We start from the raw sequence: 27241 nt of genomic DNA on the forward strand, positions 1-27241 counted from the left end.
AAACTCCAAAGAAATGAAGGGAAGACTTTGGCCCCCTGCCTCAACTGGAGTGGGAAGGGGTGGCTTAAGAGAATTGTTTATTTTTTTCCAGTTTTGACTTTTCTTTGGGATTTCTTTTGCCTTTGAGGAAGTTGAGTTAGGTAAGTTCTGTTTGCATAAGAGTTGAGTCCTTTAAAGTAGTTTCTTAACTATTGGCAACAAGCTTAAAGACTGGAATGTCCCAGCAATGGGCTGTGGATGTGGAGAGTTAGTTCTCTTTAAGAATCAACATTCTTTGAGCCAGTTATAACATTGTAGAATTTAAGAAAGAATTTGGTGATAAATAAATATTGCTAAAGTAAAGAGGAGACTGAAGAATTCTTCTAGTAACTTGTATGTTAAGATAACTTTTCTTAAGACGTTTTTGTGTGATTTGAAGCATTATCCTTTCTCCAACTTTTCTATCACTGATAGGGAAGAAGAATGATCACAGACTAGTGGGAGAGGATGGGAAGGCAGCTCTCTGCTTAGAAGGCTGATCAGTGAGGACTGGGATTACCTGCAAGAGGAAGGTAGGCTATCTATGCCTCAATTACTGCAGGCAACAGAAGAAAGGTCCATTAAAAACAACTCTGTCAAAATCCAGAGCATTGCCAGGTGGAAGGCTCAGCTATTTCAATGCATGGATGCACTTTCGATGAAGTGTTTTGACCAGGACGGAAGATGGCCCATTTTCTTCTTCCAAAATCAAAGGTTTCTAGAATGTACTCCCTCACTGCTATACACATAAACACTTCCCCAATATGCAGTCGTCCCAGTGTAAAACAGCCTACCAGCATTTGTATACATTTCATAATAATAAAATCAAAGGAGGCTACATCTAGAAAATAGAAAGCAGCCATCCATTCTCCCCCTGATCAGAAAGGCAAGGAGAAGAGTGGGCTGGTCTTTGGACTTGTGGATATTGGGTCTGGTTTCATAGCAGCCTTCACCTCCCCAGTCCTCATCTTGCTCTTCCAGACTGAAGAAAGGAGAAGGAGCTGCAGGAAGTTGAACAGCCATGGTCCCATGAGCTTCAAAGTATCACAAAGAGATAATTTTAAATCTGGTGCTACTCTCTCCTTCCTTTTGCTGAGTCTTACTCTGGGGTGTCAACTTTGAGCAAGGCTGGCCTCCCATCAGAGCCAGGACAAAGGGTAAGGGGTCATAGGCTGTCCTAGGGAAGGTATTGGATGAACAAAGACAGCTTCCCTTTTTTCTATGGGGAGATGTATTAGTTTGCTAGAGCTGCCATGCCGAATATCACAGACCCAGTACTCGAAACAATAAAAATGTATTTTCTCCCAATTCTGAGGCTGGGAGTCCAAGATTAAGGTGACGGCAGGGTTGGTTTCCTCTGAGGGCTGTGAGAGAAGGATCTCTTCCAGGCCTCTCTCCCAGGCTGGCTGTCTTTTCTCTGTATTTTCACATCAACTTTTCTCTGAAACGATCTGTGTCCAAATTTTCTTTTAAATAAAGATATCAGCCATATTGCATTAAAGCCTACTCTAATGACTTTGTTTTAATATAATTACTCCTTTAAAGACCGTATCTCCTCTCAATGAAGTAAGATGGTATTTAAAAAAGGACCCTATCTCCAAATGTTATATTCTCATATGTATTCTCAGTTATATATTTTCATATATATATATTCTCAGTTATATTCTGAGGCACTTGGGTATTAGGACTTCAACATGTGAATTTTGCGGGCACACAATCAGCTCGTAACAGGAGCTAAAGAAACATATCCTATTCTTTGTTTCAAATATTAACAATCATGAATATACTTGTAACCTTACACTGTTAAAAGCAAGTTTCCTAAACAGTGCTCTGGTGTGCCACTTTCCCTTCTCCCTTCCCCTGAAAAAAAAGTATCAGAAATAAGAAGAGCAATCATAAAGTTAAGGAGTGATCTACAATAATTGAGTTTAGTGAGAAAAAAATACTTACCTCATGCTCTCCTTTTCTTCTCCATTTTTTTAGATTTTCAGGTATGTAAAGAAAGCAGTCATTAAGTATTCTTTAATAGTTGTAATATGGTTGCGTTTGATGGCTCATGCCTGTAATCCCAGTGCTTTGGGAGGCTGAGTCAGGAGGATTGCTTGAACCCAGAAATTCAAGGCTGCAGTGAACTGTAATTATGTCACTGTACTCTACCGTGGGCAACAGAGTGTGACTGTCTCAAAAAAAAATTATACCTCTCCAACAGGCAGACTGTGTATTTGTTGTGCAAATTCTCCATATATGAGGCACTTTGCCAGAATTTTGCCCACCTACTAACAGGTACTCACAATTACTTGGTGCAGCTAGCAGAATTGGGACCTAGTGCCCAAAGGAAATTGTATAGCCTCTCAGCCTAGCCCACCTGCATCAGAATTACATGCAGTGCTCTAAAACATGTTCATCCCTGGGCCCTTTACTGTGCATCTACTGAATCAGAGCCCATGTAAACAGAGCCCAGGAATTTGCATTTTCAACATGTGCCTCAGGAGATTTTAGGCAAATGGAATTTGAAAATTACTGCTTTATTGGCAGGGTTCATAATTCTGGGCCATCACTAGGGGGTAATGCTCATCTCACATCTCTCTTTGCAGTTAAAGAATTTAGTGCTCTGGTTTCTGGTGCCTTTCAACTCCCATCAACATTCGGCCTCATAAGCACAGGATTCATATCTCCTTGCTCCCTCCCCTACAGTAACCTCCTCCTGTTGTCCCTCCCCCACAACTTTATGTCCCCTACTGTCCACCTTTGGAATTGTTATGTTCTCTGTGGGTGTCAAGTATGTCCTAAGCTTCTTCTCTGTGATGGTGAGTGGCTTCTAGAACCTTCTGAGACATCTGGAAAACAGACTAACCTAAAGTCTTTCAGAGGTTTTCTTTGAAATGTGTAGGATTTGGGGATGTTTTCTTAATTGCTTGTGGTCTGTGTTTTCAGTGTAGGCTAGGGTACAACAATCCAGAATATAGTTATGCTGGCAGGGGGAGGAAAATTCAAACAGATACATTCATATCATACATGTTCTTTTGTCCAAGTGTTTTGATTTTCTAGTTTCAAAATTTAGTTATGTGAATGTGTGGTTGTCTTCTTGGTTTGGTTGCTTCTTTCTTCTTTGGACCAAGGATTACATGGAAAGTGCTGTTTTCCAGGAGCAAATCCCAGCCACGCTGTCTTTTCTCCTGCCACTTGCTGATGGTTCCCATTCCACTTTTAACGATGTAGGGACACAATAATTTCTGCGCAGCTCTACCACATGACAATCCTCCTGAAAGTTTATCACAAAGGAATTCTAAGCACGTGCAATAACATTCAATGAAATTTAAGTGCAATAATAAGAGATTTAGTGGTAGGACCATTGTGCAACAACTAAACAAAATGTTGTGGCATTGACAACTTAGGGGATTTTTGCAGTAGTATTTAACTTTGTTAGGGCCAAGAGACACAGGACAAATAGAGTTTGTGAAATTCTCCTGTTAAAGGTTTCATAAAATACACAATTTGAGCCTTTGAGAAGAAAAGGGGAGACAGTACTGAGTGCTGCCTAAAAGCACAGTTTTTGGAATGAAGACTGGACAGAGCTACCACATACTTCCTTTTGAAGAGTTTTCAAAGACTCAGTTTCCTCTTCCTTAAAGTGGTGATAATATTAGTACCCAGTATAATGAGGACGAAAAGATAGAATACATGTAAAGTGTGTAGTATAGTGCCTAGTGTACTATACATGAATCAAGTTCAGACTTCTGTGATCGTTATTTTTCAGTATTGAAAGAGTCATTTGACATGTGGTGGAACATAAAAGAGTCTTTCAAACATGGATGAACATTCCAGGAAATTAGTTCATCTTCTGTTGTGTAGAAATCTATGGTGAGTCAAAGTTGGTGTTGATTAACCTATTTGATTTCACATTGGAAGGGGCCAGTTGGCATGCTGGGCTGAGGATGGGGAGGCTGCCTCTGGATGCAGTGGGAAGTGCTGGGATTAGCTTGGTCTGCAGGTTCTGGAGGGATGATTGGTAACATACATTCCATGCGTTTGCCAGCCCTCTACTCTAACTCATAGCTAAGCTCTTTAATCTAGTAATGTTTTCTTCCATTCCTTTTTATGCTTAATATGGACAAAAGAATCTGTAAAATAATTAAAATACTCAAATCTGATGCTAATATATTTTCAGGGATGATCAACTCATATTCTGTGTATTTATTGCTTGAAAATATTATGCTTCAATGGATATGGTAGAAAATTTAAGGAAAGCATTCATTTTAAATAAATAGAGGAAGTAAATTTCTGACAGCTTCTTTTGTCTATTAACAATTCCTGGTTTTCTGTGTGCTGGTTGGTTTTAATTGTTGCTGTGCAGTCTTGTTCATCCTGTAGCTGTAAGGCTTTTTAAAGCATTTATTTCAAAATATTTTGATGGTTCACTAAAAAAGCATTAACAAAGTAAATTTATTTAAAAAAATCAGAATTGCTTAATTGTGCAGAGGCTGGATGGGTGAGTGTTTGGAGCGTTGTTATTGCAGCCAAATGTTTATTTTTCACAGCTGTGGTAGAAATCTTGGCCCTTTGTGCTCAGATCTTACCTCACGTTCTTCCTCTATTAAATGCATCTAAGAGTGTGTAATGGGGATGGAGACAACCTATTCTGGGAACCCAAAATCTATGGCTCTGCCTTGATTTCTGTATTGGAAGGGTCAGTAAATTTTGTAGTTCTCTCTGTGTATCTTTCCATTACTTTAGTGTGGTGAGGATTTTGTGTCATCATAAGATGTTGAATTAATGATAACAGGTGATATCCCTGAAAAAGACTTTGTATTTCAGAAATATGTGAATTCACCTTTTGAAGAGCATAAATCCAGCTTAACCATTAACATAATATAGACTGCATACAATTATATTCCCTTTTTGGCAAATTGACTGATTTTCCAAGAATGGTTCTGACATAATTTTCAACTGAACAGAGGGTCATGGTGATTTACGTGGCAGAATGAAATCAATGTGCACTTAAATAATACAATTGAATCAGCTTTTCTGGATCACTCCGTTCCATTTTAGAATTCTTTTCTTTGGGCTCAAGTGAGAGAGGTCAGAGGTATTCATAGAATGTTAGGAAATGATCTTTATTAATATTGTCAGTACTCTTAGTCCGTTCCTCCAGGATTGTTCATATTAAACCGACTTACCAAAGTTCTGCTTATAAGAATTACATAAATGGAGATATATATTTTAGTTATTTTGAAGGAATGCCACTTTTCTTAAAAATAAATCTCAGACTTTTAGGGATGATAACTCAGGCAGAGGACCCAAAGATATTGGTTACATTAAGCAAATAGAAGGGTCTTAAATCTTTAAAAACTTGATATAAGAGCAATAAGCATTTGTCGTTATTCATTTAATTATTTAACAGATTTCTATTAAGCGACAGGCATTGATCATTTTGAAATCACAAGGGTGTAAAACCACAGCATTTGGCAATGTTAGTGTGTTAAGCGTAGAAACAGCTACAACAGTGATTCATATGCACACTTTCCCCATGAGTTTTGTGTGGTTACTTTTTTTTTTTTTTTGAATTTGTTCTGGTCCATTCAAATTATTCTGAAAACACGTGAGTGCCCTGCATTAAAAACAGTGGTTGAAGTGTGATTATATACAGACTAAAGTAGGTCTCATTTCTTGATGTCTTATGTCTATTAAGATAGAATGCAGTAGCGTTAGCTTTTGGGGAACTCTTGATTTACACTCAACTTTGCAATAAAATGAAACCTTAACAGATATATTTTCATGTGTATAATTCTGTTTATTCTATTTTATTGCTGCCTCTGTGAAGTCGGGATTTTGGATCTAAGTAAAGGACCTAAATGAAATGAAGGACCTTACTTTTATCCTTATTTTAATATATATAAATTTATATGTAAAGATTATATAAAAGAATACAAAGGTTATGTATAAAGATTGAAAGAGATTATATATAAAGACTATATAGAATACATATATATTTATATATATAAAGAGTAAAGATCTGGACCATTATTCTAGCCTAGTGAGAGCTTTCAGATCTTGCTCTGGAATACCACATTTATTTCACTCTCTTAGTGTCACGTCTTTGGTATTTTTTAATAACCATGCCAACGATGTCCTCATTCATATTTCTGAGTAGGACAAATCCAAGGATAAAGTAATGAACAATACCTCTCACTCCTTCCCTTGGGTTTATATTCATCATGATTGGCATTCTTTTTTTAAAATGTAGGTACAAATCTACACATCTACCTAAGTATACTACAGTCCAGTTTCTGTTCTTCTTGTCCTTAATTTACTTATCCATCATTCCACCCATAAACCAATCAACATTTATTAGATGTCTCCTGTGAATCACATACTGTGCCCCTTTTGGAAATAAAATGTAGAGAAGTTACAGGCCTTAGTAGAAGAGAAAGTGGCATAAAAGGATAATTTTAAAATAATGTGACAAATTTAAGCCAGTTTTGAGGACTACTGCTTTAGAAATAATCAATTGAAGATGGAGGTTTGCTGGCAAGGTGGAGTGTGATTCTATGGAAATCTGGGCTGCTGGTGATAGTTCTTGTAAACAACTGTGTTGTCCAGATTGGGCTGTGGGTGGAAGGGTGGGTGGGGGGTGTGGGAAGGAAGGAGAGGGAGAAAGAGAGAGGGAGAGAGTACAAGCCTAATAGACTGGGAAAAATGTAGCTCTCGGAGGAGTAGAGGTCTTGATGTGTGTCAGGGTAGAGAGTGAGAAAGCTGGAAGGATAGGAAATTGGGATTGGTGGTTGCGATTGTGGTGATGGGGGTGAATTTAAGATATCAAAGGTGATGACAGGGTTTAATGTGTGGATAGGGGAGACGATGGAAGAGCTGGAGGGGAAGTGGAAGTCTCAGCATTGAGGAAGTAGAATAATTGTGATGCAGGGGTGCTGAGTAGGCTCTGTGAATGTCGTGAGAGTTGCCTTAGACTTGGAATGTCATGAAGACCACAGGCCAGGTATCAATGAGTATGTGGAAGTGACTAGGCGATCTTTATAAACCAAGACAGGCATACAATCTGGAAGTAGCCCAGGGAGTAAGATATTCACATCTGAGACAGAGATTGTGAGTTGACTTTCCATATCTGCTCTTCCTTAAAAATATAAACATAATTTTTAGCTGAGCATATGGCCACCCAGAGCAAGACTACATTTCCCAGACCAGCTTGTAACTACTGCGGCCATGTGACTAAATTCTGACTAATAGAGAGTATCAGTGCATGTGGCACATGCACCTGAGTATAAGTGGCTGTGGCACATGCACCTGACACAAAGCCTCCTTAAAGAGAGAAAAAAGAAGCCCTTTGTCTTCTTGCTAACTTCAATATGTTTGTGCTCTCTTGTAAAGTGACAGCCTTCTTGTACCATGAGGCAAAAGGCCCTCCTGAGGATGGTGGGCCAGTAAGATAATAGTAACCTGGGTTCTTCCTGAGTCTGTGAAGCCCACCCCAAGGTATTTTTTATTTTTATATGTGAGAGAAATACATTGTCTTATCTTCTAAAGCCATTGCTATCTTGGGGATTCTGTCACTCACAGACAGACTAATCCACATGTCTTGGATTGGGAGGAGGGAATAGTTGGCATCAGCAGGGGAATAGGCAATATCTTCAAGAGGCAGTCAAATTTCAATTTAAGTCAAAAGTTGGAAACAGTATTCTGAGAAGAGCTGTAGATGCTTAAGGACTGTTTGACCTGGAACAAGGCTGTCAGAAGGTACAATGGAAAGGTTTGGAGGGCAGGGAGCAGAGGAAGATGGTTGCCAGGGAGAAAAAGGATGAGGAAGAGAGTTTGGGAATGCATAGGTAGGAATTTACTTTTTTGGCAGAGATCAAAGAAGTGGGGATGTGAGGCATTGGTGGTGGAGGCTGCTTTCCAAGATTCAAGCAGATGTTTGATGTAGTCTGTATCGGTCCAGATGTACATGTGGAGGAAGGGCCTGTTGGTGCTGGAACCAGGGCAGGAATAGGCCCTGGTCTAAAGGGACCTCACAATAAACTGTCAGATGTCCTGCTAGTATTGCCGTTAATAAGACTGGGCACGCTATTCCAAAAGGAAATAAGAGTAGTCTACTGTCCATCATTCTGAGACAATCCATGGTGGTTTCTGATGATCTTTACTTTTCCTCTAAGTGCCCATGGGCCATCTCTTTAAACATCAAATTCAGGAATTTTCCTTTGGATTTGAGATTTTCAGCTGTACCTGTTCACTATCTAGACAGAACTGGGTCTCTTTATTACCTGTTTCTACATGTATGTTCCAGTATCACATTGTCTTCATTACTTGTGATTGTTAACAAACAATTTGTGAATTTCTGTTCCACTTCAAATTTTCTTCTACATTTCTTGCATATATTAAGAATCTGCATTTTATTTTGCTTATTCAGCTCTTGTCTTTGAATAATCTGATTTTTTTTTCCAATTTATGATGGTTACTTTAAATTGTTTTCTCACATTTACATCCAGCTCTTCTACCAGTTTGTTGATGCATTTGCTTCTTCATCTGTAATTCTTAACACTTTGAAATTCCTTTACATCAATTTTGTCTTTATGATTATAATGAAACAAGAGTTTTCTTGACTTTTTCTCCTGGTGTATTCAAATAGAATATGACTTTGATGTTATGGGATGGATAGAAAGTGGTGGAACAAGAAATGGATAAAATAAACATAGTATAATAAATGAGAAGAGTTTCTCCAGCAAATAAGAAAATAATTATCTACTTATTTTTTGGTACTGGTTTAATTATTTTTGATCCCTATGTATGAATGAGTAGACATAATCAATAGTTCATAGAGTAAAACTTTTTTTTCTTTTCTAAATGCTTAAGAAAGGATTCGACTGTCGGCATACAATTTTACTAAATAAATGTGAGTGAATGACATAGGAATGATTGGACTCTGGAAAAAATTTGAAAAATTAAATAAAGCCTTATAACTTGACTTCTGGAATGCCAGGGACATGATATAATCTTGGGGAAAATATTGTGTGCATAAAGATCATAATTAGATTTGCTAAACCAAGTATCTAAAGGATTGCCTGAAAAATCTTCCTGAACCCCAGACTGGTGGAAATGAATAGGTCGTCGGGAGACTGCTGCCCTGTGGTTAACCACTTAGGGATTAGGTTCTGGATGTGGTACCTGTTACAGCAGTAGAATAATTATGCATTTCCTGTAAGACTGGGATTCTTGAGAGCACTCATTAGCTCTTAGACAGATTCTTCTTTGTGAAGAAGAATAAACAAAAATAGATTTTACTTTTAAAATATTTAAAACTAAATATTTATAGAAAAATATGAACATAAGCACCATTAGCATTCTCAAATTTCATTTCTCGTCCTTGTCAATAGATAGATCTGCCTTGTTACTCAAAACCCCTGCCATATTGTGGCTGCTTTGTTTGCTTGGTGTTGCTTTGCCTCTTATCAAAGGAATTTTAAGGAGGATGAGGCATGTATCAAGTAGCAACTCCAACAGTTGCTATCAAAACAATAAGAAATTATTATTATATCGGCCGGGCGCGGTGGCTCAAGCCTGTAATCCCAGCACTTTGGGAGGCCGAGACGGGCGGATCACGGGGTCAGGAGATTGAGACCATCCTGGCTAACCCGGTGAAACCCCGTTTCTACTAAAAAATACAAAAAAACTAGCTGGGCAAGGTGGCGGGCGCCTGTAGTCCCAGCTACTCGGGAGGCTGAGGCGGGAGAATGGCGTAAACCGGGGAGGCAGAGCTTGCAGTGAGCTGAGATCCGGCCACTGCACTCCAGTCTGGGCGACAGAGCGAGACTCCGTCTCAAAAAAAAAAAAAAAAAAAAGAAAAAAATTATTATTATATCATTATTCTGGCTTATCATGGAATTTTTAATGTTTAAGAATTTTTATTTTACAAGATTATGGCATGGAAACCATAGTTAATATATTAAAAGAAAGGTGGCCGGGAGTGGTGGCTCATGCCTGTAATCCCAGCACTTTGGGAGGCTGAGGCGGGTAGATCACCTGAGGTCACGAGTTCGTGACCAGCCTGGCCAACATGGTGAAACCTCGTCTCTACTAAAAATATAAAAATTAGCTGGGCATGGTGGCAGGTGCCTATAATCTCAGCTACTCGGGAGGCTGAGGTGAGAGAATCGCTTGAACCCGGGAGGTGGAGATTGCAGTCAGCCGAGATTGCATCATTGAACTCCAGCCTGGGCGACAGAGCAAAACTCCATATCTAACTAAAATAAAATAAAATAAAATAAAATAAAATAAAATAGAAGGACTTTTTTGAAAGGGTAGTATGCACTCCATCCATTGTGATACTGTGCTCTCAGATAAATACAGTTGAAGACATTTAATTTTCACAGTGAAAATTAGTAATAGTGTAGCTGTGTATTTCCCCCACATGGGAGTTTGGTTAAGCATAGGAATACTTAGAGATTTGTATGCATTTAGATCAAACAATGAAAATTATTTACTCTTAGCTAATCTAGTTAATTATTGCTTTTTTTAATGTTTGGTGCTGAAGCTGTTGGATTCCTTGGGGCTGGAGAGAGAGGGAGTGAGAGCAAAACCATGAACTAGGCCATGTGAGAGAGCACAGGATGGAGCAAGAGATCTCAAGTAAGTGAAAGGGAGAGGGTGCAGCCGTGATGCAAGGGGGTGAGAGAGTGAGCCAGGGAGGGTGTTAGAATGAGGGAGAGAGAGAAAGAGGCAGGAGACAGAGAGTGGGAGACAGGAGACAGAGAAAGAGATGGGAGACAGAGATAGGAGACAAGAGAGACAGGAGACAGACGAAGAGACCATAGGCAGACAGACAGAGAGATAGGAGACAGAGACACACAGAGGAAGATGCACACACAGACAGAGAGAGGGACAGAGAGAGAAAGAGACACACATAGAGAGGAACAGTGAGAGAGAAAGAGAGACAGGACACACAGACACACACAGAAAGACCCACGTAGAAAGACAGAGGGAAGCACGGCGAGAGACAGAGACACACACAAAGACACACAAAAAGAGTGATGAGAGAGACACAACCAGAAGACAGAGAAGAAGAGAGAATGGCTCACAGGGAGACAAACACAGAAAAAGAGAGACAAAGACAACGAGATACAGAAAGAGACACGGAGAGACTGAGACACAGAGAGAAAAAGAGAGAGAGACACACACGGAAGTAGAGAAGATAGAAAAACAAGCATTAGAACCAGTAGGGAGGGACAGGGAGAGAGAAATGGGCAGCAGGATGTCAGGTCTGAGGAGGTCATGTGTTCGTGATGGCGTGAGGTAACTGAACTCCCTCTTTGTGGGTTATCACGGCACAAATGTAAGTTTGTTGAATGTTAGTTATTGAATGGAAGTAGCAAATTTACACTTGTGGGTTAAATTTCTTTCATTTCTACTTGGGTCCGAATTGGGTCCTGAGCGACATTAATCATTACTTAATATTAATATGGAAATGAGTTTACTCTGTTGCAAGCCCCAGTTTCAATCAGCAAGTAATTATGAAAATCAGTCTTAAAGATGTTGTGAAAGGGTGTTGCTTTCCAGGCAATAATTAAACCTCTGAATATCCCTGGGTGGTTGATTTTTTTTCTCTTCTTAGTTGTCTTTTTCCTAAACATACTCTCTGCAGGTGGGAAAAGATAGCAAGTTGCTGACTGAGGGATTCATTAGTTGTGGGTAGGTAAAGGTCTCATCAGGAGCAGAAGGGAACAAACAAAATGTTGTAGAGCTCAAGAGGAAGAAAAAGAAAGATCAGCTGCTTTTTCCAGGCCCAAAGGAAATAATTTTTTAAAAGTGTGAATAGAACCTCTAAAACTCCAGTTGTTTTTATAGGAGTATTTTTGAGCCACTTCTCAAAATGTGGAGCTAAATCTCCATTCTCAATGGGAGGCATCCAAACATGCTTGCCAATTTCAGTTTCTGGCCAATAGTAACCAGGTGCTCAAAAATAGCAACACATTATTATTATGCATAAAATGCCCTAGGAGCTGTGCGTTGTTAGAGAAGTGAATCCTGAAAGACTTGTGGGCACACTGCTTCCATGGGCACCATGCACTACTGTCTTCTGCTCCTGCCCTGCGCCACCACCCCCGCAAAGAGAACCTCTCCTACTGGAAGTGCAGGACAAAGCCACTGTGAAAGTCCTTAAAGTATGAGGCCTTCAGGAACAAGATGCAGACAATGGGAATGTTCTTCAACTTTTTATCTGCTTAAATTGCAGTCTTCCCAACAGGATGCTAGGAAGGAATATCCTTTTGTGTACACCATACCTGGAAACACATTGTGGAGGGAAGTAAGGTTGCCAGATAAATGCCAGGACACCCAGTTAAACCCGAATTACAGAACTAATGACTAAAAAGTTATTTGTTGCTTTTCTGAAATTCAGATTTGACTGAGCATCCTGTATTTTTATTTGCTGAACTAGCAACTCAGGGAGAGTTACCTCCGTTGGGGGCTGCTGGGCCCTAGCAGTCTCAGCCGGGTAGGAGTTAAATGTGCCATCCCCAGCCTGTGACATATTCCTCTGGCCTAGGATCCTTGTACTTTCTTTTGGAAGATAGAGTAGATGTAACTAGGCATAATTGTAAACGAAAGAAAGCAGAGTTTTTGGATTCCATATTATCAGAGATTTATACAAAGTTACAGAGTAGGCAATAAAAAGTCTTAAATACATTCAATTGCTTTACCAGCTTTGGAAAAAGTCAATGGCTGTTGATCCATCAGTTGGAAATATGAATGTGCTTGAATTTAAACATCAACAGATTTTTATGGGGTATTTTTGTCATTCCATCATGTACTCAAATGGTTTTTAATGCATAGACATACAGTGTATTTAGAGAGGAAATAGAAGGTAATATAATAGAAAAATAATCATTGAGTGAAATCTTACACTTTTTTTATTACTTTGGGCAGTATCTTTTAAAGATCTTGCAAATAAAAATGGTGAATAATTCCTTGTTATAACTTTGTCTTTTGTTCACTTTTTGAGGTGGAAAATCCTACGAGATAATAGACCCAGCCCTCATGTGCTCCCTGAATGATTTCAGCACACCTTTTTGAGCAAGCACCTATGTTTATACATTCTGAGTTCAATTTTGAATCCCTAAGACTTAAATTTTCTTAAGTTTCTGTAACTTTTACATTCTTAGACTGAGTTTGATCCATGTTGTTGAAATCTGCTTTCCTCACATGAGTTGTATAGGATATGACCAAGGAGATTTTTAAAAATGGCTTTGGGCCGAGTGTGGTAGCTCACACCTGTAATCCTAGCACTTTGGGAGGCTGAGGAAGGTGGATCACCTTAGGTCAGGAGGTTGAGACCAGCCTGGGCAACATGGTAAAACCCTGTCTCTACTAAAAATACGAAAAAAATTAGCCAGGCATTGTGGCAGGCGCCTGTAATCCCAGCTACTCTGGAGGCTGAGGCAGGAGAATTGCTTGAACCCAGGAGGCGGAGATTGCAGTGAGCTGAGATCGTGCCATTGAACTCTAGCCTGGGCAACAAGAATGAAACTCTGTCTCAAAAAAAAAAAAAAAAAAAGAAAAAAGAAAGAAAGAAAAAAATGGCTTTGGTTTATTGCATTGCTTCTGTAAGTTAAACTTGTCTATTGTATGAGTACCTTGGAACTTTGTTTTGTATATCTACTTATGTATATATACATGTGCTTTTTCTTTTCTTTCTTTCTTTCTTTTTTTTTTTTTTTATCATACTGCCTTACAGTGAAAAGTTTAAGACAAATGCATGATGACGGGACTTTGATGCACTGCCACATCCTACACTTTTGCAAGGCTCCCAAATGCCTTTCCCACGTATTGAACTGTCACAGTAATGATCAGTGGCTTAGAATGCTTCCTGAATTCCTGACCAGCTGCCAAAACAATTGCTTAAGTAAATGTTTCCTGATGGCCAATGACCATTAACACCCTCCACGTACAACTGTTGATGAACTGAACTTTTGAAGGTCTACTGCCCATTCTTAGTGAAATCTGCAAAAAACCAAGCTTTGCTGTTGTGGCCCATTGGACTCGGGAGGATAGGTAAATCCCTTCAGGGAGGGACAGAGGCACTTGTCTTAAATCTGTTTCTTCACAGACCAGAGTAGGTCTCTGAACTGCCAGATAAATGCCAGGTCATCCATTTAAACCGGAATTACAGTAAATAACAACTAAAAAAAATATATGTTGTTTATAATTCAGACTTGACTAAGCATCCTGTATTTTTATTTGCTAAACTAGCAACTCAGAGACAGTCACCCCCATTGGGGGCTGCCAGGCCCTTACAATCTCAGCTGGGCAGGAGTTAAATGTGTCATCCCCAGGCTGTGACAAGTTCCTTGCACCTAGGATCCTTGGCCCCCTCATGCTAGGGTCACAGCAGGGCCAGCAGGAGGCAATCCGTGTTCTGAGATCCTCATCCCTGGAACTCAGTGGAACGCTAAGACTGTCAAATACCACATTTTCTGTATAATGAAGTGAGTCCTGATAACCAGGAGGTAGCTAGGTCCGTCTTGGGCCTCCAAGAGTTCTCAAAAACTTTGTCCGTGGCACCAGGGCAATGCATGGTCTAGGGTCAAATGCCTCCTTTTCTAGCGGGCTGATATTCATGAATACAAGTTTTAAACCCAGAGACCTTTAAAATCTTGTTTGTCTCAGAACTGAGAATAGAACTTAGCACTTAAGGTGAGACGACATCAGATTGTCTATGATTCGAGTTAGACCATTCGTAAGCTTGTTGACATGGCAGTGTGATATTTAAAAACTAGGCAGCCAGGGGCTTTGGTTAGGAAGTGTTTTCTGGGGTCACACAGGCCTCACAGAGCTGTTCTGGGCAGCCTGAGGGGTCTCATCATTTCAGTGATGCTGTTCTGAATGAGCAGTTTGGCCTCATCATGTTCAGTTTCGTGTTTTTGTTCTAAAGAGAACATTTATACCAACTTATTTCCTCTTAGGAAAAGATTGATTTTTTTGATGCTGGCCAGGGGCGGCTGGAGAGGGATGGGCTGTGGTAGAGTACATGATGATCTAAACTGGGTCATCCTGTATTTTCAAGTTATCATCAAACATAGCCCCTTGTCTTTTGGTCCCAGGTGTAACCCCAGAATCCTTCTTAACTCAGTGTTCAAAGCAATCAGTCCTCATCACTTGGCATTGGCTCATGAACTGATGCCGGTTTGACACTTTTGGTTTAGACGGATTATTTTTTCTCCTTCCTTCTTTCAAAATTAGTATTCAAAAGCAGCCCCTTTTGGATCTTCTAAAAGCATAAGTTAGGTTGATGTCCTTTGACTTTGGCAGAAAAAAGCCCAGGCTGGAGGCAGAAGGGGTCGTTTGCCTCTGGGTGTGGGGCAATGTTTTGGTAGGGGTTGGCACAGAGGACCTTTGCTTTTATCCTCTGGATCCCCTTGCCCTGTCACCAGTTGGCATGGGTCCTAAGACTGAGCTAGAGGACCTTTTAGATTTACCTTCAAAGAGGGCTAACCAGTCAATGCTCCTGTACTTGGACAGGGTTAGTTCCTTCTCATCAATCCCTCCAACTCCCACTGGTCTTTATGAACTAAGTCTGTCTTATTTATGTGGACTTGTTAAGTTGGTAGCTTTATGTAAGCTATAGTAAAAGGCTAAACAAATTCACCTTTGAACTTATGTTTTAAAATCCTCTTTTAAAAATTATCATGCAGGCTGAGCTGTGAGTGACCTAGAATTCAAAGTGTAAGAAGCAAAACAAATTTTTAAAAATCTGCTTCCTGTCTGTGTTAATATAACCCAGGCCCTCCTGCCGTCAGCTCTCTGCAGCATTTTAAATTCACCTCTTGTTTCTTGAACCAACCCTTGTCAATGTTCTAATCTTGCAGGTCAGAGCTGTGTCTTCAGACAGTCAGAATGCATTTACTTAAACAATAGACCCTCTTGTTGTCAGTTCTGCTGCTTTCAATAATTTACCTTGACTTGATGTTCACCAGTACGTGCCGTCGGCAAAAGAGGCATACCTCCAAATACAGCTGATTACTCAGCTATTCAATATCAGCAGGACTGAAAGGAACCTAGCCGTCTCCATAAGGGGTGCTTCTCCTCCAGAGCCAGCCTCAAATGTAGCAGGTGACAAGGCAAGCAGGAATGAGCCCAAACCAGGGAACATCTGGAACCCTCAAGGGAACTGCGACTGCTTCCTTTTTTTCCAGTAGAATCCCCTTTTGCATCCCCGTATTAAGCAACTGCACATGCCAAAGGCAGAAAATAGAGCAGAATTGGGGTGCAGTGGGGAGGGACATCACAAGTAGCCCTAAAAAGTCCTAAAAGACACAGAATTATGAATGTATAGTAACTAGTGAAAATGCTGCAGCTTAAGTAATGCTTGGCAAACCCTCATGTATAGTTGTGCCTATTGATCACTGCCCAAGGGCACCCAGCCAGGAGCTGAAGGGGGGCCAAGATCCACCTCATGTGCTGTCTGGCAGAAGGCTATGTTGGCCTGGAGCAAGGGAGACCTTTTCAAATACTGCCACAGGCACCATCCTTTCTCCAAACCTTGAACACAGCAGGGCTCGTCTGCCGAGAGTGGGCACTTTTTTCATTTGGACAAAGGTGCCATATGGGTTGGTGGGGCCCTGACACTTACAACCAGGTCCTCAGAGTAGGTCAGACTTTTATGTGAACTCTGAATGCATCTTGGCCTCAAGGCTCAGAAAGACAGGCTCTCAATGAGATCTCAGAGGCAGGAACTCGGATGGCTTGAGATGATTTCAGGTGGTGCCCACTCAACACATGTAACCAATTACTCTCTTTTTAAAACGCTTTCAGTCCCATTCATTAGTTAAGAAGAAAATAAAGTATCCCTTTGTTAAAAAAGGATGTCAGCAAGTGCTAGAGATGCCTTAATTAGACATACCAGCCACAAAGAGAGAGCTGCATGTAGACCCAGAGGCTTCTGGGAAATTCCGTAGGCATTTACTCACAGCGTTAATGTTCATTGTATTTCTTTTTAGAATTACCTCTACCTTTACCAAGGGCTACTGGCTTCCTACTTAAAGAAGTAAAGGCACATTGAAAAAATAAATTAATATATAAAATGAACGAATCACTTTTAAAAAGTAGTTGGTAAACAATAATATGGGCCATCTTCATTGTTTTAATCAAATCCAAGTTACTACTGGCACAGCTGAATTTAGGAAACTGTGAGTTAGTGTAAAGAGACACAGTGAGATGGAACTATTGAGCGTGAGGAAGAGAGGCCTCCACAATAATACGGGTTTCTGACAACTTCTGCTAAGAAGCAAATAAAAGGAAACATTTGCACTGTTGTTGGAGGGATTTGGGGTTCAGATGCACAAGTATGCCCGTGTATCTGTTGTTTGTATACTTGTTCCATAAGCAAAAGCTGAAGAATCAATTTGGAGATTTTGAATTCCCGAGGGTGGGACCAGAAGATGTAGGAGGGAGGGCAGCTATTTGGAAGTCAAGTGATTGGCCCCATATTTTTTCTCCGAGGAAGGGTTGTTTTGTTTTGTGTTTTTTTTTTTTTTTTTTTTTTGAGATGGAGTGTCTTTCTGTCACCCAGGCTGGAATGTAGTGGTACGATCTCAGCTCACTGCAACCTCCGCCTCCTGGGTTGAAGCGATTCTCCTGTCTCAGCCTCCCAAGTCACTGGGATTACAGGTGCCCACCACCATACCTGGCTAATTTTTGTATTTTTTTGTAGAGATGGGGTTTTGCCATGTTGGCTAGGCTGGTCTCGAACTCCTGACCTCAAATTATCCACCTGCCTTGACCTCCAAAACCCACCGTGCCCAGCCAAGGAAGAAATTTCCAGAAAGGGAACACATCTGTTAATTAATATTTGACTCAGGGTCCTTTTATATGTCCCTCTGTGTCCGTGTCCTTCACCGTCTCTCAGTCTTTCCACACATGAATGTACTCTAGGTACACATACACCACCCAGTCCACCTGTGGTTCAGATCTGCTGTCTCTCTTGAACTGTTTCCTGCAGAAGTCATGCTGTATCGTGACAGGCATGACAAAGGGAACTCAAGGCATTGTTTTCGGTCCTCTTTAGATGAAATAACACATTCAGCAGTTGGCACAAACATGGTGGAGATGAGTACAGTGAAAGCGTTGCATGGTATCTAGTGGCAACGTTAACGTATGTTTGCATAAAGAAGAAAAGTGTCCTCTGATATAATCTCAGAAAACTGCTGCCACAGGCTTTTGAAACAATTAGTTTAGACGATTTCACAGAGCATTAAGCTTAACAATGTCAGTCTGTTCCTAAATGCTGTTCAAGAAAATTTTTGCAATGAGGCCAAAATTTAGGTTGGCAAAGGGCACCCTCAAGTAGGCAATCTCATCTTATTATTTATAAACAGCTTTTTTGAGATACAATTGACCTACAATACACTGTACATATTTAAAGTGTACAGTTTGCTAAGTTTGGACATATGTAGTATAGATCTGTGAAATTATCACCTCAATCAAGATAATGAACACATTCATCACCCCCAAATGTTTTCTTGTGCCCTTTGGAAATCTCTACCTCCCACCCATCCCTGCCTGCCCTGTTGCCCAGGCAGGGAAGTACTTTCTGCCAGTATAATTTGCATTTTGTCTGGCTTCTTTCACTCAGCATCATTTTTGTGAGATTCATACATGTTGTGCATATCTTTTTTTTTTTTTTTTGAGATGGAATCTTGCTCTGTTGGCCAGGCTGGAGTGCAGTGGCATGATCTTGGATCACCGCAACCTCTGGCTCCCGGGTTCAAGCGATTCTCCTGCCTCAGCCTCCCAAGTAGCTGGTATTACAGCACACGCTGCCACACTTGGCTAATTTTTTTTATATTTTTGGTAGAGATGGGGTTTCACCATGTTGGCCAGGCTGGTCTCAAATTCCTGACCTCAAGTGATCTGCCCGCTTCGGCCTCCCAAAGTGCTGGGATTACAGGCGTGACCCACTGCGCCCGGCCATGCATATCATTATTTTTACTGCTGAATAACAGTCCATTGTATCGTTATGCCACAATCTGTTTATCTTTTTGCCTGTTGATGAACATTTGGGTTGGCTTTAGCTTTGGGCTATTACAAAAAAAGCTAGTAGAACATTTGTGTACAGATCTTTGTACAGATATATATTTTCTTTTCTGTTGGGTAAACAGCTAGGATTGCAATGGCTGGAACGTTTGTTAGTTGTGTAGACAGTGTTTTTCAAAGACTGATACCATTTTATGTTCCCACAAGCAATGTATGAGAGTTCTTGTTCCTCTGTATCCTCACCAACACCCAGTATGTTAGCTATTTTATCTTCTGGGTTTAAGAGATAAAATGGCTAACATACTGTGTGTTGGTGAGGATGCATCTCCCAAGTGAGTAATGATGTCAAACATTCTTTATGTGCTATTTACAATTTATATACCATTTTCTTTGGTGAGGTGTCTGCCCATTTAAAAATTTGGGTTGTTTTCTCATTATTTGTTTTGAGCATTTTTATGTATGCTGTATGTAAATCCTCTATCAAATATATACTTTGCAAATCTTTTATTATAATCTTTGGCTTGTCTTTTTATTCTCTTAACAATGTCTATCAAAGAACTGAAGAATTAAATATTGATGAAATTTAATTTATCAAAATTTTTACTGGATCTTGCTTTTAGTGTTATATGTAAGAAATCTTTGCCTAACCCAAAGTCATAAAGATTTTCTCCTATATTTTCTTCCATAAGTTTTATAATTTCAGGTTTTACTTTTGGGTCTATGATCCATTTTGAGTTATTGAGTTATTGTTTTTCTTAATTTAAATTTTAATTAAGAAATTTTAAAATTTATAATTGACACGTGCATATTTATGGGTTACGATGTGATGTTTCAGTGTGTGTATATATAGTGTAAAGATCAAATTGGGATAATTATCATATCCATAATTTTAAACAATTATCATTGCTTTGAATGGTTCAACTTTTTGTGAATATACATCCAATTGCTCCAGCACCATTGCTGAAAAGTCTATCCTTTTCTCCATTGAATGGCCATTGCACATTAGTCAAGAGTCAGTCATTCATATATTTGTTAATGTATGTCTATTTCTTGACCCTATTCTGTTCCATGGATCAATGTGCCGCCCTTGTCTTGATTACTGCAGCTATGTGCTAAGTCTTGAAATCAAGTAGTTGATTTGGCTATTCTGGGTCCTTTTGCATTTTGATATGGATTTTGGAATAAGAATCAGCCTGTTGCTTTCTACAAAAAAAAGCTCACTGGGATTTTAATTGTAGGGTGTATATAATGATTAAGGGAGGATTGCAATTTTAATACAATAATATGTGTCTTCCAATCCATGAACAATGCAGTAACTCAGTATTTATTTAAGTTTTCTTTATGCATTTCAGCAATGTTATGTAGTGAATGATTCTTTCAGATTATTGTCAGATTTACCCCTCAGTGTTTCTATTTTTGGTGGTATTTATAAATAATAATGGCTTAAAAAATTTTTAATTCCTGATTGTTGCTGGTATGTAGAAATACAATTGATTTTTGTGTATTTATCTTACTGTATCCTACAGACTTACTAAAGTCATTTAGTAGTACTAGTAGCTTTTTTGATGCTTCCATCAGATTTTCTACATAGATTATCATGGCATGCTCCAATAAAGATATTTTACTACTGTCTGGATGCCTTTTGTTTCTTTGTCTTGACTTATTGCTGGCTAGATCCTCCTGTCCTCCTGTGCAATACTGAATGGAGTGGTGAGAGCAGACATCCTTGTTTCTTCTCATAAGGGAAAGCATTCAATCTTTCACTATTAAATAATATATTAATTGTAGGTTTTTCATAGATACTCTACTCTATCAGGTCCAAAAATCCCATTCTATTTGTAGTTTGCTGAGAGTTTTTATTGGGAATGGATGTTGAACTTTGCCAAATTATTTTTCTGTGTCTCTTGAGATAATCATATGGTTTTTCTTTTTAAGTTTGTTAATATGGTAAATTGCATCAACTCTTCTTTTCATGAATTTTAAACCAACCTTGCATTCCTGCAGTAAAACCTATGTGTTCATGATATTTTATGTATTGTTAGATTCAATTTGCAAAAATTTTGTTTTGAATTTTTGCATCTATATTCATGAGGAATATTGGTTTGCAATTTTCTTTTATTATAATGTATTTTTCTGCTTTTGTATTAGAGTAGTGCTGATTTCATGGAATAAGTTGGAGAGTATTTCTCCATTTTAATTTTCTGGAAGTTTGTATATAGTTGATATTATTTCTTTGTTACATTTGGTAGAATTCGCCAGTGAAGACATCTTGGTCTGTTGTTTTCTTCATGGGAAGATTTTTAACTACAAATACAATTGCTCTGATAGATATAGGGCTATTCAAAGGTTGCCAGTTTTTCTTGAGTGAGCTTTGGTAGATTGTATCTTTTAAGTATTTTTATATTTAATCTATGTTTTTGAAATTATTGATATAAAGTTGTTTATAATATTCCCTTACTACATTTCTAATATCTGTAGAATATGTTGTGTTGTCAACTCTTTCCTTCTTCCTTTTCGATACTGATAATTTGTGTTTTTTTCCTTATTTTCCTAATCAATCTGTATAGAAGGTTATGAAATGATTGATCTCAAAGAACCATCTTTTGGTTTTGTTTATTTTCTCTATTATTTTTCTGCTTTCTATTTTATTTATTTCTGCTTTGTCCTTTTTAATTTCATTTCTTCTGCTTATTTTGGGAGCTAATTCCTCCCTTCTTTTTTTTACTTTCTTAAAGCAGAAGCTGAGGTAATTGATTTGAGAACTGTTTTTTCAGTATCAATGCAGCAGTCCCCACTTATCTGCAGCGGATATGTTCCAAGGCCCCCAGTGGATTCTTGAAACCATGGATAGTGCGGAATCCTATATACACTATTTTTTTATTATACATACACACCTATGATAAAGTTTAAGTTATAATTAGGCACAATAAGAGATTAACAATAATAGATTATTATTAATAGAGATTAACTAATAATAGAACAATTATAACAATATACTATAATAAAAGTTATGTAAACGTGGTCTTTCTTTCTTAAAGTATCTTATTGTGCTGTACTAACCCTTTTCCTTCTTGTGATGATGTGAGGTGATAAAATGCCTATATGGTGAGATATCATAGTAATCAATCTGATAACTGAGAAGGGTACTAAGTGACTAATGGACAGGTAGTGTACACAGTGTGGATATGTGGGACAAAGGGATGTTTTACCTCCCTGGTGGGATGAAGCTGGACCGTGTGATATTTCATCACTCTACTCAGAACAGCATGCCATTTAAAACTTAAGAATTGTTTATTCCTGGAATTTTTCATTTAATATTTTTAGATCACAGTTGACCATGAGTAACTGAAACTGCAGAAAGTGAACCTGAGGATAAGGGGGGACTACTGCATAGATATTTAGTACTATAAAATTCTTCCTAAGTGCTTTAGGAAGATACTTTAGCAATATCCCACAAACTCTGATATGACATGTTTTGATTTTTATTTAATTCAGAACAATTTTAAATTTTATTTTAAACTTCCTCTTTGATGCCTGGTTTATGTAGATGTGTTGCTTCATTTCTAAATATTTGGGGGTTTTCTAACTATCTTTCTGTAACTGATTTCTAGTTTAACTCTATTATATTCAAAGAACATATTTGCATATTTGCTATGACTTGAATGTTTTAAATCTATTTAGACCTGTGTTTTGGCAGAGAATATATTCCATCTTGGTAATTATCCACTTATGTGTAAAAAGAATGTGTATCCTGCTTTGGAAGGGTGGAGGGATCTATAACTGCCAGTTAAATCAAGTTAGTTGATAGTATATCCTTACTTCTTGTTTTTCTACTTGTTCTATCAATTATTGAAAGAGGGGTATTTAAATTTCCAATATAATGGTAGATTTATTTCCATCCCCTTTGTTATTGTTTGGCTGTGTCCCCACCCACATCTCATCTTGAATTCCCATGTGTTGTGAGAGAGACCCTGTGGGAGGTAATTGAATCATGGGGGCAAGTCTTTCCTGTGCTGTTCTCGTGATAGTAAGTCTCACGAGATCTGATGGTTTTATAAAGAAGAGTTCCCCTGCACAACCTCTGTCTCTTTGCCTGCTGCCATCCATGTAAGACGTGACTTGTACCTTCTTGCCTTCCACCATCTTTGTAAGGCTTCCCCAGCCATGTGGAACTGTAAGTCCATAAACCTCTTTCTTTTGTACATTGTCCAGTCTCAGATGTGTCTTTATTAGCAGCATGAAAATGGACAAATACACCCTTGCGGTTCAATGAGTTTTTGTTTCACACATTTTGAAGCTCTGTTTTTAGGTTCATAAAGTTTAGGATTGTTATATCCTCTTTATCTTTATGAAATGGCTATTTTCATCCCTGAAAACCTTTGTTGCCCTCAAATATATACTGCCTAATGTTCATGTTGTCACTCCAGTTTGTTTGTTGACTCGTGACAGAATTGTGAATCTTTTACCATCATTCTATTTTTAACCCTTTTATGTTTACATTTAAAGTATGTTTCCTATAAGCAGCATATAATTGAATCTTTCCTTTTTATTTAGCTGACAACTTTTGACTTTCAGTGGGGGTGTTAGAACACATATTGAATGTTATTTTTGATGTGTTTAAGTTTTTCATCTTGCTATTTATTTTATAATCACCCCTTTTGTTCTTTGTTCCCCTTCCCTTATTTTTCTGGCTTCTTTTGGATTGAGTTTTTAAAGAAAATTCAATTTTAGCTTGTTTATTGGCTGATTAGTTATGCCTGTTTGTTTTATTTTGATGGTTGCTTTAGAGTTTATAGCATACATCTTTAACTTACATTGTTTACCTTAAAGTGATATTGTTTCCCTTCACTTAGAGTATAAATTCCTTCTCCCTGCCCCTAGCCTTTATACCATTTTTTGTTATCATATATTTTACTTATACATATGTAAGGGTCCCCACAATACATTATTATTTTTGTTTAAACAGTAAGATATTTGTTAAAAAAAGAGTTAAATAATAAGAAAACATATTATGCATTTATCTATGCAGTTACAATTTCTGGTACTTTTCATTCCTTTATGTAGATTCATATTTCCACCTGGTGTCAGTTTATTTTAAATTGAAACTTCCTTTGATAGTTCTTGTAGTGCAGATCTTAAAGCTTTTGTATGTCTGAAAGTCTATTTCACTTCGGTTTTTGAAATACATGTTAGGTTGATAGTTTTTCTTTTTTCTTTCAGCACTTTAAAGATATTGTTCCGCCATCTTCTTGCTTACATTGTTTCTGATAAGAAGTTTGTTTCCTCCTGATCTTTGTTCCTCTGTGCATAATTTGCCCTTTTTCTCTGGCTACTTTTTAATTCTTTTTTTAATCACTGGCTTTGATTAGTTTTATTATTGTGTGCCTTGCTGTAGTTTTATTTATGTTTCTTGTGCACAAGGTTTTTACTGTCTCAAATCTGTAAGTTTATAATATTCATCAAATTGGAAACATTTTAACCTATGTATCTTCAAATATTTTTTCTGTTCCCCATTCTCAGTTCTTAAGGTAATTCCAATTACATGTAGTATTTTAGGCTGCTTAAAGTTGTCTTTCAGTTCCCTTTATTTATTATTTATTATTATTATTTTTTGAGATGGAGTCTAGCTTTGTCACCTGGACTATAGTGCAGTGGCATGATCTCGGCTTACTGCAACCTCCGCCTCCCAGGTTCAAGCGATTCTTCTGCCTCAGCCTCCCGAGTAGCTGAGATTACAGGTGCATGCCACCATGCCCAGCTAATTTTTGTATTTTTAGTAGAAATGGGGTCTCACCATATTGGTCAGGCTGGTCTCGAACTCTTGACCTCAAGTTATCCACCCATCTCGGCCTCCCAAAGTGCTGGGATTACAGGCATGAGCTACTGCACCCAGCCATGTTCTCTTCTTTTAAAAAGAGTCTTTTCCTTCTCTGTTTTATTTTGGATAGTTTCTATTGCTATGTTGACAAGTCACCTCATCTTTTGTTCTGCAATATCTAATTAGCCATTAATCCCATCCAATGTATTTTTTCTCTTAGACATTGCAGGGTTTTTTAATTTGCAAATGTTTGATTTGGGGCTGTACATTTTTATATATATATATTTCTACTTTTCAAAATATATGGAGTACAGTTATAATAGTTTCAGTGCCTTTGTCTGATAATTCTAACATCTGTGTCTGTTCTGGGTGGTTTTGGTTCATTTTCTCTTTTCATTATGGTTGTATTTTTCTGCTTGTTATCATGCCTACTAATTTTTGCGTGGATGCCAGATATTGTGGATTTTACTTTGTTGGGTGCTGGATGTTTTTGCATTCCTGTAAATATTCTTGAACCTTGTTTTAGGATGCAGTTAAATTTCTTGGAAATTTTGACATTCTTTTAATGTTTGCTAGGCAGGACTGTAGCAGCATTTAGTCTAGGGCTAAGTACTCCCCAATATTGAGGGAAGTCCCTTCTGACTACTGTATTATAAGACCTATGAGTTATGAGGTTTTTCAATCTGACTACTGAATATGGCAACCTTATGTGTTATGTAATTCCATTTTAATGTAAAAATATACATAGATTAGAGATATGTTTCTCTCATTTATTCAATGGCTGTTTTTTGAATACGGACAATGTAAGGGATATCAAATATAGAATAGCAATAAAACAAAATCTTTCCTCTCAAAGAGTTTATATTCTATGTCTGGAAACAGACAATAGTTCTATGTCAGGTAGTAATATGTACTTTGAAGAAAAATAAGGCAGAGTAAAAGAGAGAACAATGGGGAGTGGAATAGGATACAGATATGTGTCTGGGAAGAACTCTCGAAAAGGCGATATTCAAGCAGAGACTAGAATAAAGTGAAGTAGCGTGGCTGGTAGCTATCTGGCAGAAGGACATTACAGGTAAATGGAATACGAAGTGCTGAGGTAGAATAGTAGGAGGAGAGCATGGTCTTAGCATTCTTGAGGATGGACAAGGAAGCTAGTGTGTTGAGGTGTAGTGAGAAAGTAAGGGAGAGAATAGTAGGAGGTGAGGTCAGAGGGACCCCTAGGAGGATGGGGGATCATGTAAGGCTTTGCTGAAGGTGATTTTATTAAAAGCAGGACAGAAACCATTTAGTGGTTTTGAGAAAGGTAATGGCATGGCCTGACTTACCTTTTTAAAGGGTACCTTTGTTGCTTTGTGGAGAATTGACTGTAGGTAAAGGGTAGAGCAGGGAGACCAGGTTGGAAGTTATTATAATCTTCCAGGCCAAAGGAGTTGGGAGTGGTGAAAGTGATGAGAAATCAGTCTGATTTGGGATATATTTAGAAGTTAGAGCTAGGAGGATTTGCTGATGAATTTGATGGTGGGATGAGGGTTGGGAGAGAGAGCTTAAGAGTGATTTCAAGGTTTTATTATTGTTGTGTGTCTCTTCATCTGACATTTACTGGGATGGAGAAGATTGGGAGTGGAGAATTAGAAGTTCAGTTTTGACATGGTGAGTTTGTGATTTTCTATAAAGTGTTAAGGAGGCAGTTGGATACACACCTCTGAAGTTCAGGGGAAAAGTCTGGCCTAGAGATGTAAATTTGAGTGTCATCAGCATATAGAAGGCATTTAAAGGTTAGGTCTGGATGAGACCACATAGAAAGTAAGTATGGATAGAGAATGAGAGATGACTCAAGATTGGGGTTGTCCAACATTTAAAGGTCAGGAAGATGAGGAAGAGCCTTTAAAGGAAACCAAGAAGAAATGGCCAAACAGGCACGATGCGATCCAAGACAGTGATATCCTAGGAGCCAAGAGAAGAAAGTGTTTCAAGAAAGAGGGTGTGATATACTATGTCAGTTGCAAGATCTTAGAACTAACTTTGGGATTTGACAGTATGGAAGACATTGAGACCTTGACAAGGGCAGTCTGGTTGAAGTGGTAAGAATGAAAGTCTGATTAGACTGGATTCAAGAGAGAATGGAGGAGAGGAAATGGCAACAGAGAGCATAGGCAACTGTTGAAGTTGTGTTGTAAAGGGAAACACAGAAATGGGTTGTAAGGAGATGGATGTCTGACTGATTTAGGTGTCTTAGAAGAGATATGAAAAGAAGTTCCCTGTAGTTACCTCTGAAAGACAGATTGAGTGGACCTTGGTATGGAGAGGATAGAGGAAAATTGTACTTTGCCCTTTATAACTTTATGTGCTATTTGATTTTTTTCCCCA

The 27241-nt window shown here is 38.5% G+C and overlaps 1 protein-coding gene and 1 long non-coding RNA gene across 8 annotated transcripts in view; one reads left to right on the forward strand and one right to left on the reverse strand.

Moving 5' to 3' along the window:
• LOC105492691 (LY6/PLAUR domain containing 6B) overlaps positions 1-27241 on the forward strand; it is a 188844-nt gene that overhangs the window by 53084 nt on the left and 108519 nt on the right. For 4 of the 7 annotated variants that reach the window (XM_071072719.1, XM_071072720.1, XM_011759922.3 and 1 more), the window contains exon 2: positions 10559-10653. The exons of the other annotated variants lie outside the window; for them this stretch is intronic. The gene's annotated coding sequence lies outside the window, so the exon portion shown is untranslated. The remainder of the gene's footprint in view (positions 1-10558; positions 10654-27241) is intronic. 7 annotated transcript variants of the gene reach the window in all.
• The window catches only part of LOC139357109 (uncharacterized), a 32511-nt gene continuing 8434 nt past the window's right edge, over positions 3165-27241 (reverse strand). Inside the window, exon 3 of the long non-coding RNA XR_011609760.1 lies at positions 3165-3280. This is a non-coding gene — a long non-coding RNA (uncharacterized lncRNA). The remainder of the gene's footprint in view (positions 3281-27241) is intronic.

This window comes from Macaca nemestrina, chromosome 11, assembly GCF_043159975.1.
Source record: "Macaca nemestrina isolate mMacNem1 chromosome 11, mMacNem.hap1, whole genome shotgun sequence".
Taxonomy (NCBI): domain Eukaryota; kingdom Metazoa; phylum Chordata; class Mammalia; order Primates; family Cercopithecidae; genus Macaca; species Macaca nemestrina.